The sequence below is a fragment of the Wyeomyia smithii genome, chromosome 2 (genome assembly GCF_029784165.1).
Source record: "Wyeomyia smithii strain HCP4-BCI-WySm-NY-G18 chromosome 2, ASM2978416v1, whole genome shotgun sequence".
NCBI lineage: Eukaryota > Metazoa > Arthropoda > Insecta > Diptera > Culicidae > Wyeomyia > Wyeomyia smithii.
The window spans coordinates 274,269,239-274,283,247 of record NC_073695.1 but is presented as its reverse complement, the minus strand read 5'-3'; the positions used below and the strand labels follow the sequence as shown (position 1 = coordinate 274,283,247).

General features: G+C 33.5%; 1 protein-coding gene across 2 annotated transcripts in view; it reads left to right on the top strand.

Annotated features, from left to right (window-relative positions):
* The window catches only part of LOC129724326 (roundabout homolog 2-like), a 521,020-nt gene that overhangs the window by 375,392 nt on the left and 131,619 nt on the right, over nt 1-14,009 (top strand). The window lies entirely within an intron of this gene.

The following is a 14,009-nucleotide window of genomic DNA, read 5'->3' as shown; positions in this document are numbered from 1 at the left end:
TAAATCTCTCTTGCTTTAGTGGAAGCCAGCGTTTGTGCGATTGAGATGCGTTTAGCACTTGTTTCCATTAGTCACTCTCGCCTAGCGCCTCGTAGCCATTCGACTGGATTACGGGCATAAATTTAGAGCTTGACATTTGTTGTGGAATGGCTGGCAGCGCGGTGGAAACTTGTTTGCAACCGAGAAGCGCAAACTAGTGCATGCACACCGCTTGTCGAATCCTGCCGAAGCCAAGGTCTGCAATTTATTGCCGTCGAGATGAATCGGAGCAGGTGCAATTTGTGACTTTGGCACGAGGTTAGGAGCGATTTGAAACGAGTAATGAATGCAATTGTTGAAATGTTGCGCAGACTAGTATTTTAGGTATGAGCGTTTAATTTTGTTCAAGATGCTATGCAGGTTTTTGAAACATGAACTCTTCCTATTTGTACTTCAATGAGTACTGCAAAACTTGAAGCTTTTACCCTAGCCCGCTAATTCTCTAAATCGCTAATTTGCGATGCTAATTTCCTTAGAGATTTATTCGGAAAATATCGTAAAGAGTGATCAATTTCATCCCATATTATAGTATTTGAGGAATTGAACAAGATGGCAATTAAAATATAATCATCACTTCGAGAACAAAATCAATAATTGTGTTAGTAACTGAAATCGGATGCACAACAAATAATCCACTTCGAGTGCCTGTCGTGTCGAGTGACCAGTACTGAAACTTTTCCAAACTAACTTCAATTAATGACTATATTGACGAAACATGTTTAATTTACCGCAATTAGTTCAAAATTGTAGCACTAATTGACAGCCTGCGTCCGGTGACTTCTGTCATCGGTGTCCATTCGGGGGGAGCTTTCAATGCACGATGAGCCACACACACAAATCAATCGTCAGAGAGTGCACAGAGTTGCGTGACCTCTAATCGTTGCCAGGGAAATTTTCTAGCGAAGGATGGACCGGTCCGTGGTCGGCTGCTGCCGGTAGACGGAAATTAAACAACCAAAACTCGTCATCACCACCAGCGTCATTATCCCATTGAGGGCCGGAATTAATTAAATTTTGCTACTGTCAATTTGCATTCCCGCCATCCGCTTCCGCATCCTGTGTTTGGACGGAATTGACGGATGCACTCACGCATATATTGAACAACAAAACGCCTGGTACACAATCGGACTTCACTCGATTGAAATTTTAATAAGTTCCCCCACTCTAGTTGTGTGTGTGTGTGCGCGCTATGTGCCACTTCCACCAGCATCAGGTCCGGTTACCGGCAATTATCGAAAACTGTCGATTGAAACGTTTGCAAATTATGACCAATTCAGTTTCGTTCAATTTCCCGATGCAAATGGGAAAACCCGAGGGAAAGAGTCGTCCATGCTGTCTGGTTTCGATGGTTATTCAAATGATTTGCTAACGATGATGATGACGGTCTCTCAGGACATGGCGGTACATGCTCGAGTTTGAATAGAAAATAAAAATAGCTGATTGCATTAAATTGCTCGTTGGGGGTGGAAATAAAGCCGATTCACTATGTTTGTGTTTAAATGTGCCTCCGGTAACAATGAGAAATCCGAAACCATTGTCCTCTTAGTTCGAGGCGATAAAACATGATTTCTAATTAGATATCATCGTATCGCAGCTTCGAAGATGCCAGCTCCTTCCGGTGGTCTGCTCGTGGGTTTGCCTAATCTCAACATCCCCACTGCTAATGGGCCGAAAATCCTTGACAACACAAGCGAACAACAACGTTGGATGGAGCCGAACGGAACGATTGGACCGAGTAAGCCTATTAAACACACTCCATAAAGTGGACAATCGAACGTTGATTTCATTAAGACCCACCAAGTAATAGTGGCAACCGAAACGGGAGATAGCGAGCGAGGAATGCGAAATGTTATGTTCTGGTTGACACAAATTTATCACCCATTCTGGTACATAGTTGTTTAGTGGATGTGAGTCCGGGAATTCGGCATTAGATCGGCCTACAAAGGAAAAGTGATCAGTAGCAAAATAAGACAAATGCACTGTGTTATAATTATATTATGGGGCAATAACGGGGAGCAGTTTCATGGTTGCCATCAATCAAGTTTAGTACAGTCGTAAGTCCTGCCAACTGGAATTGGGATTCTTTTGTTTACTAAGTTGGCAGGTCAGTGAATCAAATAATTTTCGCATCTAATCGTTAACCTGCTAGCCGAAAAAGAAGCACCGCTAATCGCTAACTTGTCATCGTTCAAATTGCTATATACAATTGTGAATTTATTACTTACTAGATGAACATTCCCGGCGATGCTCGGGATCAAATATTTCATTGCTGCATTAGCTCAACTCACTTCATAAATATAATTTACATCTTATACTTCCATCATCACTTTAAGTAGGGTGTCGAACGTCTTCGTCAGTGGTTTTCTTCGGACCTTTTTTGCATAAGATTGCGCCAGTGAAACTACCGAAGAAAACCACTGACGAAGACGTTCGATACCCTACTTCAATATTCTGAGAACGCGCAGAACGGAAATACCCATATTGGATTGTTTTTTTGTGATTTTGGGCTGATTTACAGAAACTGGAAGTCACCATTTTGGATTTCAAAATGACGTATGGAGTTCCACTTTCGAAAGTATTGAAATTGTTGGCCAAATATAACTTTAGAAGTCATAAATTTGCATGTTTCATGTAGTTTTGTGAATAATATATCAAATTTAGTAATCAGATACTTGTTATTTTTCTTCAAATGTCTTTTCTGAACGTTAACAAACATTTTAATGAAAAAAAAATGTGTCATCGCTGTAAAATGACGTATGGAGGTCCACTTTCGGAAGTATTGAAATTGTTGGCCATATATCACTTTAGGTTATTTTCCTGAAACCGGAAGTCGCCATTTTTTATTCCACAAAACTTTGTAGAAAATAAGAAAATAAAAGATTTTTAATGCTTAAGCTGCCTCTTAATCGATATTCAAACAAATGAATCGTAACCTTTCCTGCAGCTAGATGTGAGTTCTAGTTTGGATTAACGCAAAAAAAGTAAAACAGTAAGATTAAACGCTGAATGACCTTCTGATTAAAAGCTCTCTAATAAAAATCAAATTCAAATTCAAAAGTACAAAAGTAAATCGAATGCCGTAAAATGTAACTATTCATAAAACTACGAAAACATCAGAAATGTAAAATGTTCATGCTCGAGATATGGGTTATTCTGCAAAAAAAAATTGTAGATGAAAGAACAACGAACATTTTATTGCAAAAAAAAAACAAATCATTGAATTTTGATTCAGAGGCGAATTGCGCATAAAAAGTCAAAGTTTCGCATGTAATCGTTTAAAAACGTATAAATTAAAAAAAAATATTTTTCGGTGATTTTCTGTATTCTGTATGCTGTATGTGGTCCTCGTGGCTCTGTGATTAGCGATGTCGATTGGCTCCCACACGGTTGTGATATCGGGTTCGATCCCCGATCAGGTCGAGAATCTTTTCGAACTGCAATTTTTCTCGACTCAGCTCTGGGGCACGGTGCATCGTTGTTCTTATCCTACAACATGCAAAATGTGCTAAAACAATATCGATAACGAATTTTCTCAACTAATCTGGTTGATCGAGAGCGCTATTAGAAGGCTGCAATATTGTTGTGCTGTATACAGAAAATCATCTTCAAACATACATTTTATATTTTAACATAAACAAACATTTTAATGAAAAAAGAATCACATGTCATCGCTTGAAATTTTGATTTAGAGGCAAATCCAGCATAAAAAGTCACAATTTTGCATGTTTCACGCAGTTTTGTGAATAATATCTCAAGTTTTAGTAATCATATACATTTTATTTTTCCTCATATGTCTTTCCTGAACGTTAACAAACATTATAGGGAAAAAAAATCATATGTCAACGCTTTGAATTTTGATTTAGAGGCGAATTCAGCACAGAAAGCCATAATTTTGCGTGTTTTTGGTAGTTTCGTGAATAATATCTCAAGTTTTAGTAATCAGATACTAATTATTTTTCCTTACATATCTTTCCTGAACGTTGACAAACATTTTAATGAAAAAAAATCACATGTCATCGCTTTGAAATTAGATTTAGAGGCAAATTCAGCATAAAAAGTTATAATTTTGCTTGTTTTACGCAGTTTTGTGAATAATATCTCAAGTTTTAGTAATCAGATACTTGTTACTTTCCTTCAAATGTCTTTCCTAAACGTTTACAAACATTTTATTGTAAAAAAAATCACATGTCATCGCTTGAAATTTTGATTTCGAGGCGAGTTCAGCATAAAAATTCATAAAGTTGCATGTTTCACGTAGTTTTGTGAATAATATCTCAAGTTTTAGTAATCATATACTATTTATTTTTCCTCAAATGTCTTTCCTAAACATTAACAAACGTTTTAATGAAAAAAGAATCACATGTCATGACTTTAAATTTTGTTTTAGAGGCAAATTCAGCATAAAAAGTCATAATTTTGCAAGTTTTACGTAGTTTTGTGAATAAAATCTCAAGTTTTAGTAAACAGATACTTGTTACTTTCCTTCAAATGTCTTTCCTGAACGTTTACATACATTTTAATGTAAAAAAATCACATGTCATCGCTTTAAATTTTGATTTAGAGGCAAATTCAGCATAAAAATTCATAAAGTTGCATGTTTCACATAGTTTTGTGAATAATATCTCAAGTTTTAGTAATCATATACTATTTATTTTTCCTCAAATGTCTTTCCTAAACATTAACAAACGTTTTAATGAAAAAAGAATCACATGTCATGGCTTTAAATTTTGTTTTAGAGGCAAATTCAGCATAAGAAGTCATAATTTTGCAAGTTTTACGTAGTTTTGTGAATAAAATCTCAAGTTTTAGTAAACAGATACTTGTTACTTTCCTTCAAATGTCTTTTCTCAACGTTTACAAACATTTTAATGTAAAAAAAATCACATGTAATCGCTTGAAATTTTGATTTAGAGGCAAATTCAGCATATTTTTGCTTGTTTTACGTAGTTTTGTGAATAATATCTCAAGTTTTAGTAATCAGATACTAATTATTTTTTCTCACATGTCTTCCCTGAACATTAACAAACATTTTAGTGTAAAAAATCATATGTCAACGCTTTGAATTTTGATTTAGAGGCAAATTTAGCACAGAAAGTCATAATTTTGCGTGTTTTACGTAGTTTCGTGAATAATATCTCAAGTTTTAGTAATTAGATACCTATTATTTTTTCTCAAATATCTTTCTTAAACATCAACGAACATTTTAATGAAAAAAGAATCACATGTCATCGCTTTGAATTTTGATTTGGAGACGAATTAAGTATAAAAAGTCATAATTTTGCATGTTTTACGTAGTTTTGTGAATAATATCTCAAGTTTTAGTAATCAGATACTAATTATTTTTCCTCGAATGTCTTCCCTGAACATTAACAAACATTTTAGTGAAAAAAGAATCATATGTCATCGCTTTGAATTTTGATTTAGAGGCAAATTTAGCACAGAAAGTCATAATTTTGAATGTTTTACGTAGTTTTGTGAATAATATCTCAAGTTTTAGTAATTAGATAGCTATTTTTTTATAACTAATGTCTTTCCTGAACATCAGCGAACATTTTCATGTTAAAAAACCTACATGTCACCGCTTATTATTTTTGATTTAGAACGATTCAAAATGATGATGATTACTGTACACCACAGAGACTGAGGGAATAATATCAATAAGATCAAGCGTTACGGAATTCCATTTTTATATAGTAGACTAGTTGAACATTCCCGGCGATGCTCGGGATCAAAGGCTTCAAAGACAGATTTTTTTTTATATTTCATTGCTGCATTAGCTCAACTCACTTCAAAAATATAATTTACATCTTATACTTCCATCATCACTTTAAGTAGGGTGTCGAACGTCTTCGTCAGTGGTTTTCTTCGGACCATTTTTGCATAAGATTGCGCCAGTAAAACTACCGAAGAAAACCACTGACGAAGACGTTCGATACCCTACTTCAATATTCTGAGAACGCGCAGAACGGAAATACCCATATTGGATTGTTTTTTGTGATTTTGGGCTGATTTACAGAAACTGGAAGTCACCATTTTGGATTTCAAAATGACGTATGGAGTTCCACTTTCCAAAGTATTGAAATTGTTGGCCAAATATCACTTTAGAAGTCATAAATTTGCATGTTTCATGTAGTTTTGTGAATAATATATCAAATTTAGTAATAAGATACTTGTTATTTTTCTTCAAATGGTCTTCTCAACGTTAACAAACATTTTAATGAAAAAAAATGTGTCATCGCTATAAAATGACGTATGGAGGTCCATATTCGGAAGTATTGAAATTGTTGGCCATATATCACTTTAGGTTATTTTCCTGGAACCGGAAGTCGCCATTTTTTAATCCACAAAACTTTGTAGAAAATAGGAAAATAAAAGATTTTTAATGCTTAAGCTGCCTCATAGTCGATATTCAAACAAATGGATCGTAACCATTCCTGCAGCTAAACGTGAGTTTTAGTTTGGATTAACGCAAAAAAAGTAAAACAGTAAGATTAAGAGCTGAATGACCTTCTGGTTAAAAGCTCTCTAATAAAAATCAAATTCAAATTCAAAAGTACAAAAGTAAATCGAATGCCGTAAAATGTAACTATTCACAAAACTACGAAAACATCAGAAATGTAAAATGTTCATGCTCGAGACATGGGATATTCTGCAAAAAAATTGTAGATGAAAGAACAACGAACATTTTATTGCAAAAAAAAAACAAATCATTGAATTTTGATTCAGAGGCGAATTGCGCATAAAAAGTCAAAGTTTCGCATGTAATCGTATAAAAACGTATAAATTAAAATAAAATATTTTTCGGTGATTTTCTGTATTCTGTATGCTGTATGTGGTCCTCGTGGCTCTGTGGTTAGCGATGTCGATTGGCTCCCACACGGTTGTGATATCGGGTTCGATCCCCGATCAGGTCGAGAATTTTTTCGAACTGCAATTTTTCTCGACTCAGCTCTGGGGCACGGTGTATCGTTGTTCTTATCCTACAACATGCAAAATGTGCTAAAACAATATCGATAACGAATTTTCTCATCTAATCTGGTTGATCGAGAGCGCTATTAGAAGGCTGCAATATTGTGCTGTATACAGAAAATCATCTTCAAACATACATTTTATATTTTAACATAAACAAACATTTTAATGAAAAAATAATCACATGTCATCGCTTTGAATTTTGATTTAGAGGCAAATCCAGCATAAAAAGTCATAATTTTGCATGTTTCACGCCGTTTTGTGAATAATATCTCAAGTTTTAGTAATCATATACACTTTATTTTTCCTCAAATGTCTTTCCTAAACGTTAACAAACATTTTAATGTAAAAAAAATCACATGTCATCGCTTTAAATTTTGATTTTGAGGCAAATTCAGCATAAAAAGTCATAAAGTTGCATGTTTCACGTAGTTTTGTGAATAATATCTCAAGTTTTAGTAATCATATACTATTTATTTTTCCTCAAATGTCTTTCCTGAACATTAGCAAACGTTTTAATGAAAAAAGAATCACATGTCATGGCTTTAAATTTTGTTTTAGAGGCAAATTCAGCATAAAAAGTCATATTTTTGCAAGTTTTACGTAGTTTTGTGAATAAAATCTCAAGTTTTAGTAAACAGATACTTGTTACTTTCCTTCAAATGTCTTTCCTAAACGTTTACAAACATTTTAATGTAAAAAAAATCACATGTCATCGCTTTAAATTTTGATTTAGAGGCAAATTCAGCATAAAAATTCATAAAGATGCATGTTTCACGTAGTAGTTTTGTGAATAATATCTCAAGTTTTAGTAATCATATACTATTTATTTTTCCTCAAATGTCTTTCCTGAACATCAACAAACGTTTTAATGAAAAAAGAATCACATGTCATGGCTTTAAATTTTGTTTTAGAGGCAAATTCAGCATAAAAAGTCATATTTTTGCAAGTTTTACGTAGTTTTGTGAATAATATCTCAAGTTTTAGTAAACAGATACTTGTTACTTTCCTTCAAATGTCTTTCCTAAACGTTTACAAACATTTTAATGTAAAAAAATCACATGTCATCGCTTTAAATTTTGATTTAGAGGCAAATTCAGCATATTTTTGCTTGTTTTATGTAGTTTTGTGTATAAAATCTCAAGTTTTAGTAATCAGATACTAATTATTTTTCCTCAAATGTCTTTCCTGAACATAAACAAACATTTAAATGTAAAAAATCATATGCCAACGCTTTGAATTTTGATTTAGAGGCAAATTTAGCACAGAAAGTCATAATTTTGCGTGTTTTACGTAGTTTCGTGAATAATATCTCGAGTTTTAGTAATTAGATATCTATTATTTTTTCTCAAATATCTTTCTTAAACATCAACGAACATTTTAATGAAAAAAGAATCACATGTCATCGCTTTGAATTTTGATTTGGAGACGAATTAAGTATAAAAAGTCATAATTTTGCATGTTTTACGTAGTTTTGTGAATAAAATCTCAAGTTTTAGTATTCAGATACTAATTATTTTTCCTCGAATGTCTTCTCTGAACATCAACAAACATTTTAGTGAAAAAAGAATCATATGTCATCGCTTTGAATTTTGATTTAGAGGCAAATTTAGCACAGAAAGTCATAATTTTGCATGTTTTACGTAGTTTTGTGAATAATATCTCAAGTTTTAGTAATTAGATAACTATTTTTTTTTATAACTAATGTCTTTTCTGAACATCAGCGAACATTTTCATGTTAAAAAACCTACATGTCACCGCTTATTATTTTTGATTTAGAACGATTCAAAATGATGATGAATACTGTACACCAAAGAGACTGAGGGAATAATATCAATAAGATCAAGCGTTACGGAATTCCATTTTTATATAGTAGACTAGTTGAACATTCCCGGCGATGCCCGGGATCAAAGGTTTCAAAGATAGATTTTTTTTATATTTCATTGCTGCATTAGCTCAACTCACTTCATAAATATAATTTACATCTTATACTTCCATCATCTTTAAGTAGGGTGTCGAACGTCTTCGTCAGTGGTTTTCTTCGGACCTTTTTTGCATAAGATTGCGCCAGTAAAACTACCGAAGAAAACCACTGACGAAGACGTTCGATACCCTACTTAAATATTCTGAGAACGCGCAGAACGGAAATACCCATATTGGATTGTTTTTTTTTGTGATTTTGGGCAGATTTACAGAAACTGGAAGTCACCATTTTGGATTTCAAAATGACGTATGGAGTTCCACTTTCAAAAGTATTGAAATTGTTGGCCAAATATCACTTTAGAAGTCATAAATTTGCATGTTTCATGTAGTTTTGTGAATAATATATCAAATTTAGTAATCAGATACTTGTTATTTTTCTTCAAATGTCTTTTCTGAACGTTAACAAACATTTTAATGAAAAAAAAAATGTGTCATCGCTGTAAAATGACGTATGGAGGTCCATTTTCGGAAGTATTGAAATTGTTGGCTATATATCACTTTAGGTTATTTTCCTGAAACCGGAAGTCGCCATTTTTTAATCCACAAAACTTTGTAGAAAATAAGAAAATAAAAGATTTTTAATGCTTAAGCTGCCTCTTAATCGATATTCAAACAAATGAATCGTAACCTTTCCTGCAGCTAAATGTGAGTTCTAGTTTGGATTAACGCAAAAAAAGTAAAAACAGTAAGATTAAGAGCTGAATGACCTTCTGGTTAAAAGCTCTCTAATAAAAATCAAATTCAAATTCAAAAGTACAAAAGTAAATCGAATGCCGTAAAATGTAACTATTCACAAAACTACGAAAACATCAGAAATGTAAAATGTTCATGCTCGAGATATGGGTTATTCTGCAAAAAAAAAAATTGTAGATGAAAGAACAACGAACATTTTATTGCAAAAAAAAAATCAAATCATTGAATTTTGATTCAGAGGCGAATTGCGCATAAAAAGTCAAAGTTTCGCATGTAATCGTATAAAAACGTATAAATTTAAAAAAAAAAATTTTTCGGTGATTTTCTGTATTCTGTATGCTGTATATGGTCCTCGTGGCTCTGTGGTTAGCGATGTCAATTGGCTCCCGCACGGTTATGATATCGGGTTCGATCCCCGATCAGGTCGAGAATCTTTTCGAACTGCAATTTTTCTCGACTCAGCTCTGGGGCACGGTGCATCGTTGTTCTTATCCTACAACATGCAAAATGTGCTAAAACAATATCGATAACGAATTTTCTCAACTAATCTGGTTGATCGAGAGCGCTATTAGAAGGCTGCAATATTGTTGTGCTGTATACAGAAAATCATCTTCAAACATACATTTTATATTTTAACATAAACAAACATTTTAATGAGAAAAGAATCACATGTCATCGCTTTAAATTTTGATTTAGAGGCAAATCCAGCATAAAAAGTCATAATTTTGCATGTTTCACGCAGTTTTGCGAATAATATCTCAAGTTTTAGTAATCATATACATTTTATTTTTCCTCAAATGTCTTTCCTGAACGTTCACAAACATTATAGTGAAAAAAAAATCATATGTCAACGCTTTGAATTTTGATTTAGAGGCGAATTTAGCACAGAAAGCCATAATTTTGCGTTTTTTCGGTAGTTTCGTGAATAATATCTCAAGTTTTAGTAATCAGATACTAATTATTTTTCCTTACATATCTTTCCTGAACGTTGACAAACATTTTAAGGAAAAAAGAATCACATGTCATCGCTTTGAAATTAGATTTAGAGGCGAATTCAGCATAAAAAGTTATAATTTTGCTTGTTTTACGTAGTTTTGTGAATAAAATCTCAAGTTTTAGTAAACAGATACTTGTTACTTTCCTTCAAATGTCTTTCCTAAACGTTTACAAACATTTTAATGTAAAAAAAATCACATGTCAAATTTTGATTTAGAGGCAAATTCAGCATAAAAATTCATAAAGTTGCATGTTTCACGTAGTTTTGTGAATAATATCTCAAGTTTTAGTAATCATATACTATTTATTTTTCCTCAAATGTCTTTCCCAAACATTAACAAACGTTTTAATGAAAAAAGAATCACATGTCATGGCTTTAAATTTTGTTTAGAGGCAAATTCAGCATAAAAAGTCATAATTTTGCAAGTTTTACGTAGTTTTGTGAATAAAATCTCAAGTTTTAGTAAACAGATACTTGTTACTTTCCTTCAAATGTCTTTCCTAAACGTTTACAAACATTTTAATGTAAAAAAATCACATGTCATCGCTTTAAATTTTGATTTAGAGGCAAATTCAGCACAAAAATTCATAAAGTTGCATGTTTCACGTAGTTTTGTGAATAATATCTCAAGTTTTAGTAATCATATACTATTTATTTTTCCTCAAATGTCTTCCCTAAACATTAACAAACGTTTTAATGAAAAAAGAATCACATGTCATGGCTTCAAATTTTGTTTTAGAGGCAAATTCAGCATAAAAAGTCATAATTTTGCAAGTTTTACGTAGTTTTGTGAATAAAATCTCAAGTTTTAGTAAACAGATACTTGTTACTTTCCTTCAAATGTCTTTTCTCAACGTTTACAAACATTTTAATGTAAAAAAAATCACATGTCATCGCTTGAAATTTTGATTTAGAGGCAAATTCAGCATATTTTTGCTTGTTTTACGTAGTTTTGTGAATAAAATCTCAAGTTTTAGTAATCAGATACTAATTATTTTTTCTCACATGTCTTCTCTGAACATTAACAAACATTTTAGTGTAAAAAATCATATGTCAACGCTTTGAATTTTGATTTAGAGGCAAATTTAGCACAGAAAGTCATAATTTTGCGTGTTTTACGTAGTTTCGTGAATAATATCTCAAGTTTTAGTAATTAGATACCTATTATTTTTTCTCAAATATCTTTCTTAAACATCAACGAACATTTTAATGAAAAAAGAATCACATGTCATCGCTTTGAATTTTGATTTGGAGATGAATTAAGTATAAAAAGTCATAATTTTGCATGTTTTACGTAGTTTTGTGAATAATATCTCAAGGTTTAGTAATCAGATACTAATTATTTTTCCTCGAATGTCTGCCCTGAACATTAACAAACATTTTAGTGAAAAAAGAATCATATGTCATCGCTTTGAATTTTGATTTAGAGGCAAATTTAGCACAGAAAGTCATAATTTTGCATGTTTTACGTAGTTTTGTGAATAATATCTCAAGTTTTAGTAATTGGATAACTATTTTTTTATAACTAATGTCTTTCCTGAACATCAGCGAACATTTTCATGTTAAGAAACTTACATGTCACCGCTTATTATTTTTGATTTAGAACGATTCAAAATGATGATGATTACTGTACACCACAGAGACTGAGGTAATAATATCAATAAGATCAAGCGTTACGGAATTCCATTTTTATATAGTAGATAAATGCAAACTAAAAATTGTTGCTCTTGAGTTTCCTGTTTGAAGGGAGATTCACCATGATTGAAAGAACTAACGACCCTTTTGAATCTCTGTAGTTTTTTCATACACCGTTTAAGGGATTTCTGGTTATGAGTTTTGACTGCAGTAAGAGTACTCGATTCTAGATTTCGGGCTTTTACAGGCTGGATTTACCACATTTGATCCAATTTTTTAGAACTTAGAATTCGAACTATATTTTAATGCCTGATTTAAGGCTTGGGATTACGGATTGAAAAGAGGTTGAAAGTTCCAGGATCTGTCCTCGAAATTTTAACTTACTAATTTTCGATATTGAGTGTGAAATGTTGAGTATAAGATTTCTTGATCTTTCGTTTTCGAAGTTTTGTTTTTGATACTGAGTCTCTGGTTTTGGAATATTCGGTTAAGAATTTATTATTTTAGATTTTAAATGTCAATTTACAGTGTTATTTCTCAAAAAATTCGCATTTGTTCGAATTCAAATTCGATTTAGAATTTCAATTGGAAATAAAACTACGAATTTGGTTTTGCTCTTCTGATTCTAGAAAATCGGATTCAACTGATTGTTTGATTTCAAACTTTGAACTTGAAGCTAGATTTCAAACTCCTTTAATTATCGTTGGTCTTTTGATTAAAAACAAGAAATTTCGATTTTATAACTCTCATTTTGCTGATGGACTTCGGAGCTATTGGATCTCGTGAGCCAGATTTATTTACATTTATGATGTTCTCTATATTGTTAAAAGAAATCCAGGATACGCCTTAACAAAACTCGGTCTTGGGCTGCTCCTCTCCAGTCTTCCCTCACACCCGCTGCTCTGGCATCCTCGTCGACAGCACACATCCAGCGCGTGCGAGGTCTGCCTCGAAGTCGTCGGCCTCTATCCGGTTCTCTGCTAAATATTATCTCTGCCGGTTGCTTATCCGCCATTCGTGATACATGGCCAGCCCACTGGAACCTGCCGCGTTTCATCAGCTTGACAATATCTGCGTGTTTGTGTACTTCGTACAGCTCGTGGTTCATGCTTCGCGCCACACCTTATTCTTTAGTTTGCCTCCGAGTATTAATCGCAGGACTCTACGTCCGAAGACCCCTAGCGCTCGTCGATCGGCCTCCTTCCACGTCCACGATTCATGTCCGTAGAGCGCCACCGGGAGGATCAGAGTCCTATAGAGCGCAAATTTCGTACGGATCTGTAGGCTACGGGACCAGAGCTGGCTACGCAATCCGTAATAAGCCCAATTCGCCGCCGCAATCCGCCTCTTCACCTAGCGGCTCACCTCGTTGTCGCATGTCACGAGAGCAGAGATGCCAGAACTATTTCGTGAAAATCCGTAGATTCTACGGATTTTAATGGATTTCTACGGATTTCCCGTGTTTTCTTCTTCTTTTCTACGGATTTCCCACATATTTGTAAATCCGTAGAAGTGAACAAATCCGTAGATCTACGGATAAATCCGTAGATCTGGCAAGCCTGCACGAGAGTACCAAGATAAACAAATTCGTCGACCATTTCGAAAGCATCCCCATCCATCTCCACCGCAGCAGCAACACCAGCAAAACTGCTACGCTCTCTGCCAGCCACCATGTACTTCGTTTTGGCAGTGT